At 41.3% G+C, this 19,887-nt stretch overlaps 1 protein-coding gene across 1 annotated transcript in view; it reads right to left on the bottom strand.

The window, feature by feature from the left end:
- NPFFR2 (neuropeptide FF receptor 2) overlaps positions 1-18,979 on the bottom strand; it is a 336,556-nt gene extending 317,577 nt beyond the window's left edge. The window contains exon 1 of the mRNA XM_077262329.1: positions 18,774-18,979. The gene's annotated coding sequence lies outside the window, so the exon portion shown is untranslated. The remainder of the gene's footprint in view (positions 1-18,773) is intronic.
- Between the last annotated feature and the right edge of the window lie 908 nt (positions 18,980-19,887).

Below are 19,887 nucleotides of genomic sequence, written 5' to 3'. Positions count from 1 at the left end.
TTGAAAGACCAAAAGGCATTACTAAATACTCAAAATGACCCTCAGGCGTATTAAATGCGGTTTTCCACTCGTCCCCCTGCTTAATTCGCACTAAATTATACGCCCCATGAAGATCAATCTTAGAGAACCACTTGGCCCCCTTTATGCGAGCAAACAAATCAGTAAGCAATGGCAAAGGGTACTGATATTTAATCGTGATTTTATTCAAAAGCCGATAATCAATACACGGCCTCAAAGAGCCATCCTTTTTAGATACAAAGAAAAAGCCGGCTCCTAAAGGAGATGATGAAGGACGAATATGTCCCTTTTCCAAGGACTCCTTAATATATTCACGCATAGCAGCATGTTCAGGCACAGACAGATTAAATAAACGACCTTTTGGAAACTTACTGCCCGGAATCAGATCTATTGAACAATCGCAATCTCTGTGCGGAGGCAGTGAACCAAGTTTAGGTTCCTCAAAAACGTCACGATAATCAGATAAGAATTCCGGAATCTCAGAGGGAACAGATGACGAAATGGCAACCAAAGGTACGTCCCCATGAGTCCCCTGACATCCCCAGCTTAACACAGACATTGCTTTCCAGTCGAGGACTGGGTTATGAGTAGTGTTGAGCGATACCGTCCGATACTTGAAAGTATCGGTATCGGAAAGTATCGGCCGATACCGTCACAGTATCGGAATCCAATCCGATACCGATACCCGATACCAATACAAGTCAATGGGACTCAAGTATCGGACGGTATCCCTGATGGTTCCCAGGGTCTGAAGGAGAGGAAACTCTCCTTCAGGCCCTGGGAACCATATAAATGTGTAAAAGAAAGAATTAAAATAAAAAATATCGCTATACTCACCTGTCCGACGCAGCCGGGACTTCAGCGAGGGAACCGGCAGCGTTGTTTGTTTAAAAATCGCGCTATTACTTGGTTACGTGAATTCCCGGCTTGTGATTGGTCAGGTCGGCCATGTTGCCGGGACGCGGACCAATCACAGCAAGCCGTGACGAAATTACGTCACGGCTTGCTGTGATTGGTCCGCGTCCCGGCAATATGGCCGCCCTGACCAATCACAAGCCGGGACGTCACGGGAGGCTGGACACGCGCTCATTTTAAAATGGTCGCGTGTCCAGCCTCCCGTGACGTCACGGCTTGTGATTGGTTGCGCCGCGATCAACCAATCACAAGCCGGGAGGCTGGACGCGCTCATTTTGAAATGGGCGCGTGTCCAGCCTCCCGTGACGTCACGGCTTGTGATTGGTTGCGCCGCGATCAACCAATCACAAGCCGGGAGGCTGGACGCGCTCATTTTGAAATGGGCGCGTGTCCAGCCTCCCGGCTTGTGATTGGTTGACCGCGACGCAACCAATCACAAGCCGTGACGTCACGGGAGGCTGGACACGCGCCCTTTTTAAAATGAGCGCGTTTCCAGCCTCCCGTGACGTCACGGCTTGTGATTGGTTAATGGCGGCCATGTTGCCGGGACGCGGACCAATCACAGCAAGCCGTGACGTATTTTCGTCACGGCTTGCTGTGATTGGTCCGCGGCCCGGCAACATGGCCGCCCTGACCAATCACAAGCCGGGACTTCGCGTAACCATGTAAAAGCGGGAATTTTAAACAAACAACGCTGCCGGTTCCTGCGCTGAGGTCCCGGCTGCGTCGGACAGGTGAGTATAGCGATATTTTTTATTTTAATTCTCTATTTTACACATTTTAACATTAATGTTGTTCCGATACCCGATACCCGATACCACAAGAGTATCGGAATCCCGGTATCGGAATTCCGATACAGCAAGTATCGGCCGATACCCGATACTTGCAGCATCGGAATGCTCAACACTAGTTATGAGATTGCAGCCATGGCAATCCAAGCACCAAAACATCATGTAGATTATACAGTACAAGAAAGCGAATAATCTCCTGGTGATCCGGATTAATACGCATAGTCACTTGTGTCCAGTATTGTGGTTTATTACTAGCCAATGGCGTGGAGTCAATACCCTTCAGAGGTATAGGAACTTCCAAAGGCTCTAAATCATAACCACAGCATTTGGCAAAGGACCAATCCATAAGACTCAAAGCGGCGCCAGAGTCGACATAAGCGTCCGCGGTAATTGACGATAAAGAGCAAATCAGGGTCACAGATAGAATAAACTTAGACTGTAGAGTGCTGATTGAAACAGACTTATCAACCTTCTTTGTACGTTTAGAGCATGCTGATATAACATGAGTTGCATCACCACAATAGAAGCATAACCCATTTTTTCGCCTAAAGTTCTGCCGTTCGCTTCTAGACAGAATTCTATCACATTGCATATTCTCTGGTGCCTTCTCAGTAGACACCGCCAACTGGTGCACAGGTTTGCGCTCCCGCAAATGCCGATCAATCTGAATAGCCATTGTCATGGACTCATTCAGACCTGCAGGCACAGGGAACCCCACCATAACATCCTTAATGGCATCAGAGAGACCCTCTCTGAAAATCGCCGCCAGGGCGCACTCATTCCACTGAGTAAGCACAGACCACTTACGAAATTTTTGGCAGTATATTTCCGCCTCATCTGTACCCTGGGACAGGGCCATCAAGGCTTTTTCAGCCTGAATCTCTAAATGGGGTTCCTCATAAAGCAACCCCAAAGCTAGAAAAAACGCATCCACATTGAGCAACGCAGGATCCCCTGGTGCCAAAGCAAATGCCCAATCCTGAGGGTCGCCCCGGAGTAAGGAAATTACAATCCTGACCTGCTGTGCAGGATCTCCAGCGGAGCGAGATCTCAGAGACAAAAACAATTTACAATTATGTTTGAAATTCTGAAAGCGAGATCTATCCCCGGAGAAAAATTCAGGTAAAGGGATTCTAGGTTCAGATATTGGAGCATGAATAACAAAATCCTGTAAACTTTGAACGTTATTAGCAAGATTACTCAAACCAGTAGCTAAACTCTGAGGATCCATTTTAATCAGGTGAGATCAGAGCCATTCAAGGATTAGAAGGAGAGAGAGACGAAGGCTGCAGTATAAGCAGAGAAGCAAACTCAGGGAAAAAAAAAAAAAAAAAAAAATTCTCTGCAGACTTCTAATTCTCTCCTTTCTTCAGCCAATTATTTTAACCCTTGGCCGGCCAAACTGTCATGGTTCTCAACACACAGAGAACATAGTTGAGCATACAAAAAGGACTAGCTCTTGGAAGATGGGAACTCGAGCTGACCGTGAGCTAAACCTATCACAACAACTGAAAGTGGCCGGGTAGCGTGCCTACGTTTTATCCCTAGATGCCCAGCGCCAGCCGGAGAACTGACTGACCCTAGCAGAGGAAAATACAGACCTGGCTCACCTCTAGAGAAATTTTCCCCAAAAGGCGGACAGTAGCCCCCACAAATATTGTCGGTGATATTAGAGGAAATTGACATACGAAGTATGAAAATAGGTTTAGCAAAATTGAGGTCCACTTACTAGATAGAAGGAAGACAGAAAAGGGAACTTCACGGCCAGCTGAAAACCCTATTCAAAATTCCATCCTGAAATTACTTTAGAACTCTAATATCAACTCATGACACCAGAGTGGCAATTTCAGTTCACAAGAGCTTCCAGTCTCAGAAATATTCAAACACAGAGAACTGGAACAAAAATGCAAACAAACTTAGGACAAAAATCCAACTTAGCTGAAAGTAGTCTAGGAGCAGGAACATGCAACAGAAATGCTTCTGGTAACATTGTTGGCCGGCATAGAAATGACTGAGGAGCAAGGCTAAATAGAAACTCCCACATCCTGATGGAAACAGGTGAACAGAGGAGATGACAAACCCACATTCAGTACCACCAGTGACCACCGGGGGAGCCCAGAAACCAAATTCACAACAATTTGGAGACCACAGATAAACCGGGCGTCTAACGGAGGTAACAGACTGATCAAAATGTGGCCTTGATTTTTTTGGGCCCACCAAAATTATGTCAATAAGTAGGCTATGACACTAAAAATAAAATATTGGAGTACTAAAATTGTAAAATATTTAGCGCAATTATATGCCATGCGTGTGACGTACAAATCACAGTGATAAATATAAAAAATGTAGCTAAATATTTTTGGGCCCGCTAAAGATTTTTGGTCAGCAAAATGGTGTCCAAAAATGTTGTGAGACACTCCAAAAAATACTATAGTACCAAAAAAAAGGCCAGAATTTTCTGCGCCTAGGACAAAAAAAAACATTTTAAATTGTTAGATTTTCACGCTCTTGTATTGAAATGACCTGGCTGTAGTCTGCAGTGTGACCAAGCAAATAAATGTAGAAAAAAGTGGCCTTTGGATTGCTTTGTAGTAAAATTAGCAGGTATAAGGTGCAAAAAAAAAATCCTAGCGATGGATACCTGCAGCTATGTATATATAAAATACGCAGCAGACAGTAATGGAGCCTTTTGATGTATGCAGTGAGATCTATATATTCACATAGCCTGCCATCCAGCAGAGACACAGAGCAGCATGTGCTACCACTGCTCAGTATCTTGCGGTGAACTCCTATGACCTAACTGAAGTCACCGCGAGCATGAGAAAGGTCCTGGGAGTTCACAGCCAATGAACTCAGTTCAACTCACTGACATCAGTGCGAGCGCTGTGGGAAAAAATTGTAACAGAGCTCTCACTGATGTTATTGAGTTAAACTGAGTTAATTGGCTGTAAACTCCTAGGAGCTTTCTGATGGCACCATGAGCATGAGAACCTTATCACGCTCGTGGTGACATCAGTCAGGTTATAGGAGCACACTGCGAGACACATGCTGCTCAGTATCTCTGCTGGATGGCAGGCTGTAAAGTCGCATCATGCAACAATGCAGTCTGCCATCTAGATGTAGCAGAGCTAAGCCCATTGAGGGACAAATGAATTATATGGCACGGTGGCTCAGTGGCTAGCACTGCAGCCTTGCAGCGCTGGGGTCATGGGTTCAAATCCCACCAAGGACAACATCTGCAAGGTGTTTATATGTTCTCCCAATGTTTGCATGGGTTTCCTCCGGGTTCTCCGCTTTCCTCCCACATTCCAAAAACATACTGATAGGGAATTTAGATTGTGAGCCCCATCGGGGACAGTGAAGATAATGTGTGTAAAGCGCTGCGGAATATGTTAGCGCTATATAAAAATAAGGATAATTATTATTTATTATTATCTTCTCTATGGACAGGTGAGGAATATTGTTGCTTATTAATTTAATTCTGTTACTGGAGACATTGGTTTCTATGGACTGGGTGATGATGTAATTATGGTTTAATTTACATTCATCAAAAGAGACTGTGTCATTCTATCAATTTAAGAACTTCATCCTGGGTGTATGTGCTTTTAATACAATATGACTATGGTGTTAGTAATGGGGACATCTTATAGACGCCTCTCCATTACTAACCCATGAGCTTGATATCTCTTGACAATACAAAGTTGACATCAACCCCTCTAACTATCACCAAACTTGCCACCGCAACAGTGAAAGTGAGAAGAGCAAGGCTAAGTGCCAAGTGGGATGAGCCAGGCAAAGCACCAGAATGGGTGCATCTAATAGATGCACCTTTTCTGTAGTGGGGGCCAATATCAATGACCCCTTACCAGCCTGGGAATACCAGCCACAAAGCTGTCAGCTTTAGCTTGTCTGGTTATCAAAAATGAATGGGTACCCCTCTATTCTTGATGACCAGCCATTCTAACTCTGACAGCTGAGAGTTGCCATCTGCAGCTGTCAGTTTTGCCTGGCTGGCTATCAAAAATACAGGGGAACTCATGTTAAGCATTTTTGTATTATTTATTGTGCAACTGATGGGTAAATAGATGGCACATTTGTCTGCCCTTAATTTTAGCTGTTTTGGCAGCTTTTTACTCCACTGAAGGTGTTTTTCATGCTTTTGGTTTTGCCTCACAATGTACCTTTCGGTGAACATCAGAACGTTCACCGATCTGAACTGAACCTTGAAAGATTTGTTCATCTCTAATCAGTACACTATTGCTGTGCTTTTTACATCCCTTTTAAAGGTCACTCCCTTGGCAGCAATCTCCTGCTGTTACTTGTCTAGAACATTGCACACATTTGTGGCCTACCAATCTAGGACCCATTTTCCTAGCAGTCTTTCACACTGCTCTTTTTCATACACAGTAATCAGCATAAAGGCAACTCTATGTCTAATCCTGATAGGTGACTAATCTTTCGCTTGTCTGGCAGATGCAGATGTAGTCAGGAATTAGCGCCTATGCTTCCCTTTGTTGTGGAATACTCACTTTCTTATAATGGCCCTGTGGGTGGAATAATCTTTTCCACTTGGGAAAAGTTACACTGATTACAGCTCTGAATTAGGTTTTTATGCTTCTCCATGAGTGATACTCACCCCCAGTAGCAATCTATGGAACAGGCAACTCTCTGAGTTTCACAGTTTTTTATTCTCCCCTGTCTGAGCCATCTGATTGCATCTAATTTATAATAGTGGGAAAAAACTCCCTTTCATGCTGTCATTAATTCCAACATTATGTGGAAATACACATATGGTAAAACATACTGACCTATGATAGCCACCAGTAACATCAGCCATCGCAAATGCTAGCCAATGAAATCCTGTATCTTCCATATACAGTTGTGGCCAAAAGTATTGCCACCCCTGCAATTTTGTCAGATAATATTGTTTCTTCCTGAAAATGATTGTAATCACAAATTCTTTGGTATTATTATCTTCATTTAATTTGCCTTAAATGAAAAAACACAAAAGAGAATGAAGCAAAAAGCAAAACATTGATCATTTCACACAAAACTCCAAAAATGGGCAGGACAAATGTATTGGCACCCTCAGCCTAATACTTGGTTGCACAACCTTTAGCCAAAATAACTGCAACCAACAGCTTCCGGTAACCATCAATGAGTTTCTTACAATGCTCTATTGGAATTTTAGACCATTCTTCTTTGGCAAACTGCTCCAGGTGTTCTATGGGATTCAGGTCTGGACTCATTTCTGGCCACCTTAGAAGTTTCCAGTGCTTTCTCTCAAACCATTTTCTAGTGCTTTTTGAAGTGTGTTTTGGGTCATTGTCCTGCTGGAAGACCCATGACCTCTGAGGGAGACCCAGCTTTCTCACGCTGGGCCCTACATTATGCTGCAAAATTTGTTGGTAGTCTTCAGACTTCATAATGCCATGCACACGGTCAAGCAGTCCAGTGCCAGAGGCAGCAAAGCAACGCCAAAACATCAGGGAACCTCTGCCATGTTTGACTGTAGGGACCGTGTTCTTTTCTTTGAATGCCTCTTTTTTTCTTCTGTAAACTCTATGTTGATGCCTTTGCCCAAAAAGCTCTACTTTTGTCTCATCTGACCAGAGAACATTCTTCCAAAACGTTTTAGTCTTTTTCAGGTAAGTTTTGGCAAACTCCAGCCTGGCTTTTTCATGTCTCGGGGTAAGAAGTGGGGTCTTCCTGGGTCTCCGACCACACAGTTCCTTTTCATTCAGACGCCGACGGATAGTACGGGTTGACACTGTTGTACCCTCGGACTGCAGGGCAGCTTGAACTTGTTTGGATGTTAGTCGAGGTTCTTTATCCAACATCCGCACAATCTTGTGTTGAAATCTCTTGTCAATTTTTCTTTTCCGTCCACATCTAGGGAGGTTAGCCACAGTGCCATGGGCTTTAAACTTCTTGATGACACTGCGCACGGTAGACACAGGAACATTCAGGTCTTTGGAGATGGACTTGTAGCCTTGAGATTGCTCATGCTTCCTCACGATTTGGTTTGTCAAGTCCTCAGACAGTTCTTTGGTCTTCTTTCTTTTCTCCTTGCTCAATGTGGTACACACAAGGACACAGGACAGGGGTTGAGTCAACTTTAATCCATGTAAACTGGCTGCAAGTGTGGTTTAGTTATTGCCAATGCCTGTTAAGTGTCACAGGTAAGTTACAGGTGCTGTTAATTACACAAATTAGAGAATCATCACATGATTTTTCGAACAGTGCCAATACTTTTGTCCACCCCCTTTTTTATGTTTGGTGTTGAATTATATCCAATTTGGCTTTAGGACAATTATTTTTGTTTTTTTCAATTAAGACAAATTAAATGAAGATAATAATACCAAAGAATTTGTGTTTGCAATCATTTTCAGGAAGAAGCTGAGTATTATCTGACAGAATTGCAGCGGTGTCAATACTTTTGGCCACCACTGTATCTAGTTCTTGCGTCATCATGCCTATCATTTGACATATATTTGCTGCACATCAGTCACACATCTCACATAAAATGAAATTAACATACATTTACTATAATGCTGGGTTCACATAAAAAAAGCATTACATCTGTGAGGGTTCACATCTTTATTCCAAAAATGGTACTCAAACATGGCCCTTGATGTATCCATTTACTCTAATTGACAGAACTCTGAATTTTTCTTGATCGCTTACCACGCTACTTTTTTCCACAAAAAAAGGCACAAATTGAAATGTGGTTAAACAATTAATAATTTCATTGTTTGCATTATTTGAGTAAATAGATGTGTATACATGCCAGAATATTTTTCTAGATATTAAGATGTACGGTAATTCCCCTTGCCACAAAAAGCTTTGGTGTGATCATTTTCCAAAGAAAACAAGGCTTTTAGCATAATACTACTGAGTTTCAGTACACAGGTGACAGTACACAGCAGACATAACATACCAAAACACACAGATGTAGCATTTTTTAACATTGCACCCATGTCACAATGCAGCAAAAACTAAAAAATTGATACAGAGACCTAGTTCGACACAGATTGCCACAATGAATGGTTTATGAGGTGCTTTCAGCATCAATGTATTTGTCTGCATCAAGATATAAGAATACTGCATCTCATGAGTTCTGAACTTACATACATATGCATATTAATCACCAGCAAAAGGCATATTACAGACACAGCTTTTTTTGAACATCTCTAAATATACTCATAAATTATTTCTTTCTTAATGTTATTGCCGTGTTTTAGTTCTGCAGTCACACTCTTTACCTGGATTGCAAGTGAGCCACAAATCTGATTACATTAAACAGTAAAAGTTTTGCTAAATGAAAGAAAAAAAAATCAGTTTCTGCTTTTCTCAACTGCTGATCATTACAAGACTAACAATTTTCACAAGTATGTGAAGTTTTCCAATCAGTAATCTTTGTCACCATGAAATGCATGACAGGATCAGCTGATTAGACTCATATAGTATAGTGAGAAAAGATTCAGTATAACCTGTGTATTAGTCACTTACATCTCTGTTCTTTCTGGATTTTAAGTCCAGTGGGCGGTCCTATCAGTGTGCATTAAGGGGTGACTGTCAGTCATTAATAGGACGGCCTACTGGACTGAAAATCCCAGAAAGAGCAGAGGATAAAATGATTAATATACAAGTTATATGGAATCTTCTCTCACAGAACTATATATCAATCTGCTCAGCTCCACCTGCTCTATAACATGGTCCCTGCAGATTGGACTGTATTTTCATGGTGACACATTCCCTTTAAGCCATTTCTAAACAATTTCAATGTAGAAATGGTTGTTGGCACCAATCTTAACTGTACTTACGATACCAAAAGTCTATATCATAAAATATTGCAACACGGCTAGGTCATGAAAAATGATTACCGTACATTACCTTTTTCCTTCAAAGTAGTAACAAATGTTTTTACTATAAGTACAGAATAATGAATATTTTGGTCTACACAGCCAAGTTAATAGTATGACGTAAGAATAAAGAATGCCTCATTAATGACTGAGTATCAAACCCTGAAAAGCTTTCAGTAGCACGTTCATGCAAACCTGTAGAATTTTTGTGAATTTTACTAAAAAAAACCTCATTTACTCTAACACCAGATGGAATAATTGGTTTGGCAGTGACACCCATTATAAATACTCTTAAAGTTAAAGGAGAACCTCAGCAGGAAACAATTTACCCCTCTATTTGATCCCCATTTCCAATATGCTGAAAAAAAAAGTAAATATCCTGTGGAAATCTCAATGTGTGACCATCTAGTCACATCAGCCTTGCTAGGAAAGCGCTAGACATATTAGTCTTCTTTCAAAGCAGAACCGAATAATAATGTACAATAATGTACACTTTTAAGGTAATTAACCTTTTTTTCCGTCTCCAACAAGTCACTCTAATCACAGTTCAGTATGCAGAGATCTCCAACTCGTTTTCAGAGATGAGTTGGTTTTTTTTGCCTACAAATAGTGACTGCAAAGTCAAGGAGAGAAAAATTGACCTATATTGACCCAGCGGATATATTGCATAATTAAGGATGGAAATTCATTTAGGATTCATTGTCTTTATTGTCTTTGTCTGTCTTCCTTGTCTTGTCTTTAGCAGCAACCTGTAAGCTTTCAGGATTATAAAGTAAAGCTATTTTGCATACTTTTTTTATGCCATTGAGAATTGCCATTACCGGCTGCATCTTTACAAGGAATACCAGCTCCTTCTAAGCTTGTAAGAATGGCTACCGTGGGTCATTAGTTTGAGGACTATTCAGCAGATCCCTTTAGTTCTACAGAGCGATAACTTGGGCAATATCATTACAACTGAATACTTAGTGGACTAATTAAAAATGCAAAATCTTTGGTAAATCTTAATTAAAATTTATCCAGTTTTCCTACTTCCAGTAGACACGTAATACAAGAAATAAGAGTAATGGGAGGAGGAATTGCATCTTTATGACTCCATCTAGGGAGAGATCTAGATGATCTTCTTTCTGGGGGATGGGCTGAACTGTTGAGTGCTATGCCATGCAAATAGTAACATAATTAGCATAAATATAATACATGTTGGAATGGCAGGAAATTATTTCAACATGGAGTTAAACTATTACATAGGATATCTATATTAATTAATGAACAATAATGCTATATAAAGTATCCTCTGCATACAGTACCATAACATATAAGCAGAATTTATTATACCCCAAATTAGGTTAACTAGTAAGTTCTAATACATCCACTAAACTGAACCTTAAAGTAACAAACATTTGAGTTTAGAAGAAAGCAATATGACTGCAAAGAAGTAGTTAAGTCATAGCCAGGACTATACTATGCCATTCAGAGGTCATGTTCTACCCACTACGACTGGCCAAAGTAGCACAAGCTTTGTTCTAAGCACTCATATTATGATCTTTATGGGCTGCATAGAGGCTGTAATTGTATTAAACATGATTACTTTAATTTTAGAATTTAACACTGATATCCATAGCATCTAGCATCATAGCATTTCCTTGACCAGCTGGTCGAGGGTGCATACTGCTGTGCGAGATGTGAGCACATTGTGCATTTGGAAGCCCAGATTCTGGATCTAAATGTGCAGCTGGCAACACTGAGATCCATAGACAATATGGAGAGGAGTCTTCTGCTCACAGAGCAGACGCTCAATGGGATAGATGAGGAGGGGGATGGTAGGATGGAGCTGCAGGACAGTGTGGCAGTTAGCTGGGTGACAGATAGAAGGCGGGGTAGAGGGAAGAGTGCCAGGGAGGCTAGTCCTGATCTGGCACACCCCAATAAGTTTGCTAAGTTGGCAGATGAGGAGGGTGCCAGTACAGGGGTAGCACTGCTGCAGCCAGGCATGTCCTCTGAAAGCCGGAGGAGTGACTGCTCCAGTAAGGAGGGAAATAGGAGAGCAGGGCAGGCCAGACAGGTGCTGGTAGTGGGGGACTCAATTATTAGGGGAACAGATAGGGCAATCTGTCACAAAGACAGGGATCGTCGGACGGTGTGCTGCCTACCTGGCGCTGGAGTCCGACACATCGCTGATCGGGTGGACAGATTACTGGGAGGGGCTGGTGAGGACCCAGCGGTCATGGTGCACATTGGCACAAATGACAAAGTTAGAGGTAGGTGGTAGGTCCTTAAAGATGATTTCAGGGAATTAGGCTGCAAGCTGAAAGCAAGGACCTCCAACGTGGTATTTTCCGAAATACTGCCTGTACCACGTGCCACGCCAGAGAGGCAACGGGAGATTAGGGAGGTTAATAAGTGGCTCAAGAATTGGTGTAGGAAGGAGGGGTTTGGGTTCCTGCAGAACTGGGCCGACTTCTCAGTTGGCTACAGGCTCTACGCTAGGGACGGGCTGCACCTCAATGGGGAAGGGGCAGCTGTGCTGGGGGACAAAATGGTTAGAAGGTTGGAGGAGTATTTAAACTAGGGATTGGGGGGGAGGGTATTCATTTTATAGGAGGGGAAGATAGTGCAGATAGAGACCTGGGCACAAATAAGGAGTTGGGGGTGGCGGTGGCATGGGGGGTGGGGTTAGAACAGTTAGTAATTTAAGAAAGAATAGAGGTACAGAGAGTAACATCAAGTGCATGTATACTAATGCCAGAAGCCTCGCCAACAAAATGGATGAATTAGAACTAATGTTGTTGGAGCATAATTATGACATGGTGGGGATATCTGAGACGTGGCTGGATGAGAGCCATGACTGGGCTGTTAACTTGCAGGGCTATAGCCTGTTCAGAAATGACCGTACAGATAAGCGAGGGGGAGGGGTGTGTCTATATGTAAAATCTTCCTTAAAACCCATCCTGCGTGATAATATAGGTGAATTTAATGAAAATGTAGAGTCCCTGTGGGTAGAGATAAGGGGAGGGGGAAAAAATAATAAATTACTGATAGGGATTTGTTATAAATCTCCAAAAATAATGGAAGCAATGGAGAATATCCTCGTAAAGCAAATAGATGGAGCTGCGACTCAAGGAGAAGTCATTATTATGGGGGACTTCAACTACCCTGAAATAGATTGGGGAACCGAAACCTGCAGTTCCAGCAAAGGTAATCGGTTTTTGACAACTATGAGAGACAATTACCTTTCACAACTGGTTCAGGACCCAACAAGGAGGGGGGCACTGCTAGACCTAATATTAACCAACAGGCCAGTCCGGATATCAAATATAAGGGTTGGGGGTCACTTGGGGAATAGTGATCACAAAATAATAAGTTTTCATGTAACCTTTAATAAGATGGGTAGTAGGGGGGTGACAAGGACACTAAACTTCAGGAGGGCAAATTTCCAATGGATGAGAGAGGATCTTGGTGCAATTAACTGGGACGATATCCTGAGACACAAAAATACACAAAGAAAATGGGAGACGTTTATTAGCATCCTGGATAGGACCTGTGCACAGTATATACCGTATGGGAATAAACATACTAGAAATAGGAGGAAACCAATATGGCTAAATAGAGCTGTAAGGGGCGCAATAAGGGACAAAAAGAAAGCATTTAGAGAATTAAAGGAAGTAGGTAGTGAGGAGGCATTAAATAAATACAGAAAATTAAATAAATTCTGTAAAAAGCAAATCAAGGCAGCAAAGATTGAGACAGAGAGACTCATTGCCAGAGAGAGTAAAAATAATCCCAAAATATTCTTTAACTATATAAATAGTAAGAAACTAAAAAATGACAGTGTTGGCCCCCTTAAAAATAATCTAGGGGAAATGGTGGATGAGGATGAGGAAAAAGCCAACATGCTAAATGACTTTTTTTCATCAGTATTTACAAAAGAAAATCCCATGGCAGACAAAATGACTAGTGATAAAAATTCCCCATTAAATGTCACCTGCTTAACCCAGCAGGAAGTACAGCGGCGTCTAAAAATAACTAAAATTGACAAATCTCCGGGCCCGGATGGGATACACCCCCGAGTACTGCAGGAACTAAGTACAGTCATTGAAAGACCATTATTTTTAATCTTTAAAGACTCCATAATAACAGGGTCTGTACCACAGGACTGGCGTATAGCAAATGTGGTGCCAATATTCAAAAAAGGGGCAAAAACTGAACTCGGTAATTATAGGCCAGTAAGCTTAACCTCTACTGTGGGTAAAATCCTGGAGGGCATTCTAAGGGATACTATACTGGAGTATCTGAAGAGGAATAACCTTATGACCCAGTATCAGCACGGGTTTACTAGGGACCGTTCATGTCAGACTAATTTGATCAGCTTCTATGAAGAGGTAAGTTCCGGACTGGACCAAGGGAACCCAGTGGACGTAGTGTATATGGACTTTTCCAAAGCTTTTGATATGGTGCCACACAAAAGGTTGTTACATAAAATGAGAGTAATGGGGATAGGGGAAAATATGTGTAAGTGGGTTGAGAGCTGGCTCAGGGATAGGAAGCAAAGGGTGGTTATTAATGGAGCACACTCGGACTGGGTTGCGGTTAGCAGTGGGGTACCACAGGGGTCAGTATTGGGCCCTCTTCTTTTTAACATATTTATTAATGACCTTGTAGGGGGCATTCAGAGTAGAATTTCAATATTTGCAGATGACACTAAACTCTGCAGGGTAATCAATACAGGGGAGGACAATTTTATATTACAGGATGATTTATGTAAACTAGAAGCTTGGGCTGATAAATGGCAAATGAGCTTTAATGGGGATAAATGTAAGGTCATGCACTTGGGTAGAAGTAATAAGATGTATAACTATGTGCTTAATTCTAAAACTCTGGGCAAAACCGTCAATGAAAAAGACCTGGGTATATGGGTGGATGACAAACTCATATTCAGTGGCCAGTGTCAGGCAGCTGCTACAAAGGCAAATAAAATAATGGGATGTATTAAAAGAGGCATAGATGCTCATGAGGAGAACATAATTCTACCTCTATACAAGTCACTAGTTCGACCACACTTAGAATACTGTGCACAGTTCTGGTCTCCGGTGTATAAGAAAGACATAGCTGAACTGGAGCGGGTGCAGAGAAGAGCGACCAAGGTTATTAGAGGACTGGGGGGTCTGCAATACCAAGATAGGTTATTACACTTGGGGCTATTTAGTTTGGAAAAACGAAGACTAAGGGGTGATCTTATTTTAACGTATAAATATATGAGGGGACAGTACAAAGACCTTTCTGATGATCTTTTTAATCATAGACCTGAGACAGGGACAAGGGGGCATCCTCTACGTCTGGAGGAAAGAAGGTTTAAGCATAATAACAGACGCGGATTCTTTACTGTAAGAGCAGTGAGACTATGGAACTCTCTGCCGTATGATGTTGTAATGAGTGATTCATTAATTAAATTTAAGAGGGGACTGGATACCTTTCTGGAAAAGTACAATGTTACAGGGTATATACACTAGATTCCTTGATAAGGCGTTGATCCAGGGAACTAGTCTGATTGCCGTATGTGGAGTCGGGAAGGAATTTTTTTCCCCATGGTGGAGTTACTCTTTGCCACATGGGTTTTTTTTGCCTTCCTCTGGATCAACATATTAGGGCATGTTAGGTTAGGCTATGGGTTGAACTAGATGGACTTACAGTCTTCCTTCAACCTTAATAACTATGTAACTATGTACATGGAAGGCAGCTAAAAATCGATGTATATTTCTCAACATTTCAGCTAAATGTACATAAATTTAATTACATTGTAACCCTTAAGGTACTGCGACCTTGACAGCAATTGAAAAAAATCCAACTGGTTCAGAATTTTTGCAATTTTCTTACTATGGTTCTGTATCCACTGCCAATATTGCCATGCAGCCAGAGCCTGAATATTACCTAAAGGCAATATAGAAATAACCACCGGTACTGATGAATCCCATCCAATGGCATATACTGCAATATTGACATTCCTGTACATCGACCGGAAAATAGCCTAGAATTTTTCATTTCGCAAACTCCTACATAAGTCGATCATTTATTATACAGCAATTTTTAGTAAACAGTGGAATAATTGCTGATATAAAAGGCACTCAAAGCTTACTATTGTCTAAGCAGAGATTACTGGGTCAGGCATTGTGCTACCGCCTGGTTTTCTCATGTGTTGTGGGTTTCTTCTGCACATTAAACCAAGCATAAACCTTAGTTAAGAACAATTTATTTCTCTGTCGCTGTTTTCTGTGTTCAGTTGGTAAATCATATAGATTTTTTTCAGCAAGTCCTGTGTGAGGCTTAAAATGATTTAGAGCCATGTGAAAAATAAAGCTGCCATTAGAAACCAGCTGCCTATGTGATATGCACTGGAGACCATGAACATTTGTTCTGGAATTTTTAATTTACTAAAGGCATCAAAACACTTTTTTTTAAAGTTAAATAAAGTTGATAAAATTTGAAATGCAGGATCCGGTCCGTGGGCCAAATCGTTAATCTGTTTCTGCTGGACAGGAGCTCTAAGAATTGCCTCTAACGTGGCAGTATCCACAGCTCTTCCTTTGATTAGTCAGCCTAACAATGTGACATTGGCTTCACATCTCAACGATGGTCACACCAGACCAGCTAATCAACAGAGGAGCTGGAGATGTCGTCATGTAAGAGACAATTCTCAGATCTCCTCTTCAGGGACACTGACAACTGACGTGACCGATGGATGGGGATTCTGCTAATTGATTTGCACTAACTCTCATTAACATCCTTAAAATGGTGACATTAGCCTTCTGCTCAATAAGATTGCTATTGATATTGTGAAGTCAGGTGCCACATAGGAATGTCCAAGATATAAATGCTTTACAAATGTAAACCTTAGAACAAAAGTTAATAAAAAGACAATAATGCATACAATGCTCAGTCCTTCTCCTGCCAATGTTCCTAGTGTCACCCAGTGATCAGTGTCGTGCCATATCGTAAAAGCTGTCGCGCATGTGTGTAACATTACTATGGAAACAAAGAGATGCAAAAAAGCCAAATGTGAACATGGCTCCAAATATAAATGTAATCTTACTCATTTTCTCCATATACCACATTCTGTTAGTTGCTCCTTAGCGACATGCTACAAACTGAATTATTTTTCTCAATAACAGTGTTTACTGACAGAGTGACAGTTTCTATTCTGTTGCCAAGGAACAATTGTGGAATAAGTGACAGAATTGGAAATACCATGAGAAAAAAAATATCTGCAAGATTGAACCAATCATTTAATTATATTGACTTTTACATTACTAGGGGTGCAACTTCAGCCTTAAAATGAACCAGGAGGGACAAGAAGCTCTATCCTATTTATCTGAACCCACCTTAATAGAGGATAAAGGTTTAAATACAGTTTACTATATTGGTTGTGATGTCTGTATCCTGTGTACTTGATAGATAGATAGATAGATAGATAGATAGATACTTATTAGTGATGAGCGAATATACTCGTTACTAGAGATTTCCTGAGCACGCTCGGGGGTCCTCCAAGTATTTTTTAGTGCTCGGAGTTTTAGTTTTTAGTTTTGCCGCAGCTGAATGATTTACATCTGTTAGCCAGCATAAGTACATGTGGGGGATGCCTGGTTGCTAGGGAACCCCCACATGTACTTATACTGGCTATCAAATGTAAATCATTCAGCTGCGGCCAGAAAAACTAAATCTCCGAGCACTAAAAAATACTTGGAGGACACCCGAGCATGCTCGAGAAATCTCGAGTAACGAGTATATTCGCTCATCACTAATAGTTATGGGATAGATAGAGAGAGAGAGAGAGAGAGAGAGAGAGAGGGAGATAGATATGAGATAGATTAGGTAGATTGATATGGGATAGATATCTATGAGATAGATAGATAGATAGATAGATAAGAGAAAAAAAGGAAAACAGCACACAAAAAAGTAAAAAAAGTGGGCTTTTAATGCCTGTATGGTGTGGCAACGTTTCGAATATACAATCCTTTGTCAAGCCAGATAGGTATATAGATAGATTGATAGATATGAGATAGATAGATAGATAGATTGATATGGGATGTATATATATATATATATATATATATATATATATATATATATATATATATATATATATATATATAAGATAGATAGATAGACAGATAGATAGATAATAGATAGATATGGGATAGAAAGATAGATAGATAGATAGATAGATAGATAGATAGATAGATAGATAGATAGATAGATAGATTTGGGATAGAGTAGATGGAAGGTTGAGTCAATGAAAATTACTATATGATTTGACTCTATTTAGTTTCCAAAAGTCGGATAGTTATGATGATTTGATATTTATTGCCCTATCTGAGCGATGCCACCATATTAGAATTAGAATTGTTTAGGGGTCATCTAGTAACACTTGTTGTGTGGGGCAAACATTATATACTGTATACATATGTTCAGCTTGTTAGATCTCAGTAACTAAGGCTTTGAGTCATTTGCAAAGAAACTTCTCAGACATTTACCACCAATTCAATCTCTCAGCACTGCACCACACACTGACATGTGCAGCTGCCACCTCCAATGCCTGCCCTCCACTGTCATACTGTAACATTGCTCCCTCCAATACCTAGAGGGTACTCTGGACTGTGCCAGGCTGGGGCAATGTGACTGTTTGTGAAAACCATGTCTGCTCATTTTAATAGCAAGTGATCCCACAAATGATCCCCACACATTGTAGCAGAGCAATTTGCCATAAGTGCCTCCAGTTGTTTCCTATGGGAATTCTTTATAGTAACACAGAACACACAATATTCCAGCCATGACATTGGATGCATTCATATTATTGGAATACTGGAGTTTTGAGAAGCACATCTGCATCACTACAAAGTGCATATTAATTTTCAGATGACCTCTTCTCCCATCCCACATCTCCACCTCAAAGCATGGAGTGAATCTCAAGGACAACACAAGCAAGTTACCGCAGGAAACCGAGCCATGGAAGAACTAAGATGAAAATCCTCTTCTCTATTCATTGGAAGCAGGAAACTGATGGTCATTACAGGCTGACAGTAAGTAGAAATGTTTAATTGCTGCAAGTACTTTTCTCAGCCCAGAGTATGTGTCTGGAGCTGGACTTTCTAAGTAGCTTCCCAGTAGTGAATGCAGGATAGGTGCCTGCCCTTACCTGTAATTAGGGATCTGTAGATGTTCTTCTCCAGCAGCAGGTGTATGTCTCCTCCACTATAAGTAATAGGTCTCTTGGGAAGAAACCTCTGTGAGCTGCTTCTTCTTCTCCTCAGCTCCAGGCTGCAGAGGGAGCAGCTGTAATGTCCAGTGCAGGAGCCACTCCAGCAGCTCCAGCTATAAGCAGCAGTGCCCAGGCTGCACATCACCACGTTTTCACCTCCCTTCTTTTTGTTGCTGGTAGTGGAGCTTGTGATGATGAAACACTCACGTCATAGATTTGTGAAAGAACTGCATAGATGGTGGGAGTGATTATCCCTGCACCTCCCTTTTCTATTAGTGGGATGCTGAGAGCTTCAGCATCCTGGGAGGAGAGGACGTGACAGCTCACACTTGTCACAGCTTCCAGGCTGCTTGTTTAGATCTCAGGACAGAATTACTGGTAAGTAATAGTTAATAATAGATTAACTCCGCTAATGACAAGATAGTTCAATAATAGGAGAGACATGAAGAGCAGTTACATCACTTGTCCATGCACCTGGATGTCACCTGCACTGTCTTATCTTCAGTCACAGCACACTGTGGCTTATTCCGTCTGCATTGAATCATTCTGTGTTCTCTCCTTAGTATTCCCATCTCATATCCAAATAATGATCAATCCAAATGCATAAAGACAAGGATTTAATCATGTATTATATAAACGAACGCGTATATACTGTATATACAAGTAAAATAATGATTAATATATGTATTATACTGAGCACAATATATACATAATATATGTGTGTTTATATATACTGTATATAGTACAGACCAAAAGTTTGGACACACCTAGTGTTGAGCGATACCGTCCGATACTTGAAAGTATCGGTATCGGATAGTATCGGCCGATACCCGAAAAATATCGGATATCGCCGATACCGATACCCGATACCAATGCATTTCAATGGGACGCAAAGTAGCGGAATGGTTCCCAAGGTCTGAAGGAGAGGAAACTCTCCTTCAGGCCCTGGGATCCATATTCATGTGTAAAATAAAGAATTAAAATAAAAAATATGGATATACTCACCTCTCCAGTGGCCCCTGGATCTTACCGCTGTAACCGGGAGCCTCCG

Source organism: Ranitomeya variabilis, chromosome 1 (assembly GCF_051348905.1).
Source record: "Ranitomeya variabilis isolate aRanVar5 chromosome 1, aRanVar5.hap1, whole genome shotgun sequence".
NCBI classification, from domain to species: Eukaryota; Metazoa; Chordata; class Amphibia; order Anura; family Dendrobatidae; genus Ranitomeya; species Ranitomeya variabilis.
The sequence above is the reverse complement of the archived record's forward strand: the minus strand, read 5'-3'. Positions and strand labels throughout refer to the sequence as shown.